Genomic DNA, 6,057 nt, shown 5'->3' with positions numbered 1-6,057 from the left:
ATGCAGAGAATGGATAAGGGACAGATGTTGGGAAATATGTTTAGAGGAGAGAAATAAACAAACGGAAAGAGAAAGGATGGAGATGAGTAAAAACTAATAACCAAGATTGGTGCAAATTGTGTGACATATTGAATGAGAATACCAATTGTATTCTTCTTGGACATTTAGCAATTTCTTTTCATTTGACTAAAACCAGAAAGAACAAAAATAAGCTCATAATTTTAACAAAATTTGAACATAAAAAGATGTTTCAAAGTCCCATCAAGGATTTTTTTTGATTTACAATTTAGAAGAATAAAGCTGTCCCTGGTGAACACAAGCAGAGCTGAAAAGCCTTTTACACTTGTGAGCAGTTTGTACAGCGTAGTTCAAGCGTGGATCTTGATGACTCATTGTCATGTTTGAGATCTCAGTAACTACACTGTCCGAGACCAGTTTAGTGATTATTACACAGTCTTTTGGATTGCAAATGAATAATAATAAATACTTGAAATGACTGACCAACTAATGCTGGGACTGGGCTTTTTATATAAAGAAAAAATATTAAATATTTATTCATTGATTAATTATGATTCATTTTTACCCATTGATTGTCTAAATATCATTGTGAGGGTTATAATAATGATAGAGAGAGTGGAAATCAAGGGGCGCACTCTTAACTATGATAATGAAGAAATTATTTTCAGTTTTGTTGGATGATTACAGATTATGACTTGCTGGAGGACAAACACAGTCACGTAATAATATAACATTTAACACTGTACGTCATGCAGAGAAAAAAAATACTTTGAGGTTAATTTAATTTATTCTGGGAATTATTTCCAGGAGTAAATGCTGATCTAAACACATTTAATTTTTTTGGGGGGGCAGGTAAGCCTATTTCTCACACTCAGACAGGGAACAGATTTGCATATTGAGTTATCTTGTTTCCTTTACAAAAAATAAGTCATCCATTAAATCTTTATACAATGGACAAAAGTTCAGAGAACTGAAGCAAAGATTAGGAGGAGAAGGAAAGGAGACGCAGCAGATACGTGAATGAATAAATAAGCAACCAGAGCTCATGAGATTCTCTTCCATCTGGCCCTCTATGATCACCAGTTACTGAGTGACTCAGTGACATCCACAACACTAATGTGGTTTTCCCACAGGCCTGCTGGTAAGGAAGAGAACGTGAGAAGAGACTAGATAGAAGCACTTTCCCTTCTTGTCTCCGAGGATGGAGAAGTAATGTAGAGGGAAAGTTAGTTGGACATGCAAAAGAGAAGAAAGAGCAGCTAGAGGAAATGGGGGATATCTAGTGGAGCCTGACCGATAAAGGATTTTTAAGGCCGAAATCGATACGAATAGTTGGTTATTTAAAAATCTGATATGCCGATATATTGGCTGATATCAAAAAAAAAATCCAGAAACGCATTACAAAACAAACAGATTTCCCTAACATTAGATTTCTGTAGTTATTTATGAGTTCTCACTATAATATGATAATAATTTGTGATAATATATGATAATAACAGAACAGAGTAACATCAAAATATATTAAAGGTCTGATAAATAAAATGTATAAAAATACATACTTAAGATATGAAACTTAAAGTCCTTTGAACAAAAAACAAAATAATCTGTGTTGCCAACAGTGATGCCGTAGAGCGCCCTCTGGTGGACAAACTATGCAACGCCAATGCTCATAACATGATTGACAGTCCGTTTTTATTTTTTAAATATTAATTGAATTAATTGAATTAATATTTTAAAATTCAGCCATTATAAATGTTGATACCGATATACCGGTAAATGCCTAATATTGGGCTCTAATATCTAGATGATTTTATGACTGAGGCTGCAGTACACAATCTTAGGGGCATAAACAAACCTCATCCTTTTATTTTCTTTAAACAACCCGTCTTGCATTTGTCTTAAAGTTTGAAATTCTTTTTCTTTATCATCTTAATCTCTTCTTGAACCATGACAAGATTCATAAGGTATAATGAATCACAGATCAAAGCTTTCATCCTCTTTTCTCAGGTTTGTCCATTTCGAAGGTAGGCTTAATGTTTTTTGTGCTCAATGCATCATAGTACCTGATAATATTATATTCCATCTTTATATTGAAATGGGAAGCCATATCATCTCTCATCGACTTCTGTAGCCCTCTTGCCTGAACCGACAGACCGAGGAGAGCACTTTTCTCCCCCTCTGCCTCAGCTCATACGTTCTTATTCTCATGCTAATGCACAAGCACTGTGGCATAATGGTGGTCCATGATGGCGTTTAACCTGCTGTGACCCGTGCAAAACACAACTGACTCCCTTCAGTCTGGTATAAAAAAAGTAGAGGCGTCATCAGCACTGATGAACATTTGCATGATTTGTTATGATGCTTGCCATCATGCTGCTACTTGACTTGCTAAAAGGAAACCGTGATTCTCTCTGAATTACTTGAGTAAATAACATGCCGGTTCTGTTGCTGTCCAGTGTCTGGTAATTTGTGTACAGAAATGCACCATTCATCACACTGACACGCTATAACACGCTGTGGGTATTTATTGACCGCAGTTTGCTGCCAACAACAGAACTGCAGCTTTTAATAACTAATCACTCTCAGTGTGCCAAGGAGATTTCAGACTGAGTGGTCTTTGATTGAAAATGCGTCTTAACTGCAGCCGGTGCTGCTGAACCCCCAAAAAGGAAGTGATACCTGGCTGCTATGGCTGAGGCTAGAAAAAATAAACATATAAACAGAGAGTGATGTTGAGGATGAGTGAGTTTTATTTTTCCTTTTTATAGAATACTTTATTTGATTAGTCATACATAAACGATATACCACAATTGACTATTAAGCCCAGCCCCCCTTTAACACTGTTGCTACGCCAAGCTTGGTGGCAGATTTATTTCTCAAACTTCCTTTTGATTTTTGAAAGGATTTGTCCTCTGTGTCAGACAGTGGAAGGCTTTCAAGTTCTACACAACAACTGTTGAAATGACAACTGCTGGCAGATTTTATTAGCTGTAGCTGGCTAGCTTATGAAGCTAACTTAGCTTCATGAATTGGTTCAAAACTCTTGACATGTTATTAAAACTCAGTCAAAGGGTTCTTGTGTATTTGATAATGAAGTGCATCCCAGCCTTTGAAGTAACATGAAGTTAGAAGTGAGCTAGGTAGTGTTGTATTTTAAAAAGTTAAAAACAATGTTCCGTAAACGATGTATATCTGTTTTACGTATATGCCTACTCTGCAGCCATATTGATTCAGTACTGATCTAGCCTTAATTAGCATTCCACTGCTCAACATCAACCCAACCTTCTAAAAGTTGTTGATCAGGTCACGTCTGGCATTTACCATATGGAAAGAAAAGGTCCCATAGGAAGGGTAACTGCCACCCCTGCTGTGTTGAGACTAAGAAACAATAGAAATGTTTATCTCTGTAAGAATGAGCAGAATTGACCCACATGATAGCTTTTGATCTGTGTCCGGGAGGAACCCCCAACGTGCATGGTAGAGGTGTGACCTATGCTTTTCTCAGGCAGCAAAGACAGCCACTGAGATGCACTCAACATGTTACCATGCCAACGACGGACCAATGAGAATGGGTTTAAACACGCCAGGGAAAAAGGGTCACCCCGAGGTGCAGGGAATATATGTGTGTGTGTTTTAGAAATGTTCAGGGCTGTTGGATATGTCTCTGAAGAGGGAACACATGGTGCAGACCACTGTCAGCTGCAGTGCTGTTTTGTTTTTGTGTCTTATTGTCTTTGTCATATCACTTTCATCATGCTGTTTCATTAAATCTTTTCTAAATTCTACATTGATACCCTAGCCTCTCTTCGTCCTCATCAAATCAAAGAACACATTTTATAATCCATTACTTACACCTTTGCTCAATTAATTTTTTGGTTTTAGAAAAGCTAAATAACAAGACGCAACCTTTCAAACTGTTTAGATGCACATTATCACACTTTATCTCGCAAACAAAACTGAAATTAAAGGCCGACTACTGTGTCCTTTTACAGGTTTTTTTTACATGGAAATGAAAACTCAGACTTAGCAAAAAGAAGTGACGTTTACTACAGTTTATCATTAAGGTTATCAATAATCTGAATGCAGGCACTAGCTGAATCAACGTTAGCTGTGCTAAGTTTGGAAATAATGACACAGAAGCTAAGCAATGTAATGTTACTGCTGTGGACACCATGTAGGCTACAGATGGCACCACTCAGTATGTTAGGCAGCGGCAGCATGAGAAAATAATGGACATGCAATAACCACTGTATTTTAATATTAAGTTTTTTTGTTCAGAGAGTAAAATACACTTTTTTATTTTCGGTAGGACAGCTGACAACATGAAGGGGGAGAGAGAAGGGGAATGACATGAAGCAAAGGGCCTCAGGCCGGATTCAAACCGAGGCCCGCTGCGTTGAGGAGTAAACTTCTCTAAATGGGCGCTTGCTCTACCAACTGAGCTGTCTGGGCGCTCGTAAAATACACTTTTTGATAAAGTTTATTTTCCTTTGAGTCTTTGAAAGACAGTAAATCACTATATATGGAGTCCAGTATGGGAGATTTTCTTTCTGTTGTCAATCTGGCACCAATTAAAATATGACTTAGAAGATATGAAAGATGGAGGAAACTCACTACATACTGTATGGGTCTTCCTTCTTGTGAAACCTAGACAGATGGATCAAGGCATGAATCAAATTATACGGGCACCACAGAAGCCCAAGTAATATTATTATGCGCAGCAGGATGTGTTTGATATTCATGGTGGTGTTTGTTTTTGTGAGCCTGTCTATTCTATCATGAGGTCATGATCTTGAGAGCGTAAAAGACAGAGAGGGATCATTTGTCTTTTTTTTTATGGGACAATATGACCTCTGAAGACAATACACCTTCAAACTGGTTTCCCCTTTCACTTCTTTTGCTCTGTTGACTCCTCACTCACTGTCTTTTTCCTCATATTTCTCCCACTCTTATTATGTACCTTCACACTTTGAGAAGATGTACCATAACACAGCATACCTTCCCCCAGAGGCGTCTGTAACTGACCTTGCTACACAGTCACCATGGCTGCTAAATTCACTGCAGTCTCACAAGACTTAAGTCAGCACTTTATTGCAGATATTAATATTTTTCTCAAGGTCTGTATTCACTGCTTTCTAGGTTAACCTTCGGGAAATTCTAAGTTTCTTACTAGATTGACAAATTGACTTCACTAGCTGCTTTGTTGACTGGCCCCAAATACATATATTGAAGTTGCATTGAAGGGATTTAGATTAAACAGCGGACTGTTACAGAGTCCAATATTTACTCTCCTTACAGCTCTGGCTTGCTGTCCACTAACTTCTGAGAGGGAAGGCTGCACTAAGGTACTAACTTTTAATGTGTGATTGATGCTGGAGATGTAGTGTACAGTCAGCTTCCAAAAATCTTTTCTTTGCCAATTAGACCTTTTTCACATTTACATTTAGGAGAGTCATGCTTGAGTTTTCTAAGGTCAACTCCATAGAAGATTTGGTGTGCTCCAACTAATGAAATCCTGGTTTGTGTTGTACCAGTGTGGTTTCCTATATTTAAAGTTGGAAAACAGAATGTGCTGACCCTGGCTTAAGCACCAAGTAGGGTACAAAACATACCTTTCCAGCAGTGGAAATATTACTGCATAACAACTGCAAAAGTTGTGAACAAGCTATTTAAAGATGCAGCTACATCTAACAAAATTAACCCTCAATAAGCAGCTTTCCCACAGCTCCCGCGTCTCTACCTGCTGCTGCATAAAAGCTAAGATGGATTCAGTATGGTCTGTGCCACTGTTGCCCTGTTTAAGCAATTCCCCCTGCTCTTGCTGATATGTGGCAGTAGCTCAGTCAGTAGGGAGTTGGGTTGGGTACCGGAGGGTTGCGGTTCAATCCTCGTACGGACCAAAGTATGGTGGTGGACTGGTAGCTGGAGAGCCCCTCTTGGGCACTGCCAAGGTGCTCTTGAGCTAGGCACCGAATCCCCAACTGCTCGGGGCGCCCTTCCATAGGCAGCCCCCTCACTCTGACATCTCTCCATTAGTGC

At 38.6% G+C, this 6,057-nt stretch overlaps 2 protein-coding genes across 2 annotated transcripts in view; both read left to right on the top strand.

Moving 5' to 3' along the window:
• The window catches only part of mal2 (mal, T cell differentiation protein 2), an 871,414-nt gene that overhangs the window by 75,780 nt on the left and 789,577 nt on the right, over nt 1-6,057 (top strand). The gene's annotated exons all lie outside the window — the stretch shown is intronic.
• The window catches only part of LOC116690854 (transmembrane protein 65), a 31,429-nt gene that overhangs the window by 5,371 nt on the left and 20,001 nt on the right, over nt 1-6,057 (top strand). The gene's annotated exons all lie outside the window — the stretch shown is intronic.

This window comes from Etheostoma spectabile, chromosome 6, assembly GCF_008692095.1.
Source record: "Etheostoma spectabile isolate EspeVRDwgs_2016 chromosome 6, UIUC_Espe_1.0, whole genome shotgun sequence".
Lineage (NCBI taxonomy): Eukaryota > Metazoa > Chordata > Actinopteri > Perciformes > Percidae > Etheostoma > Etheostoma spectabile.
Note: the sequence above shows the minus strand (reverse complement) of the source record. Positions and strands in the feature narration are given on the sequence as shown.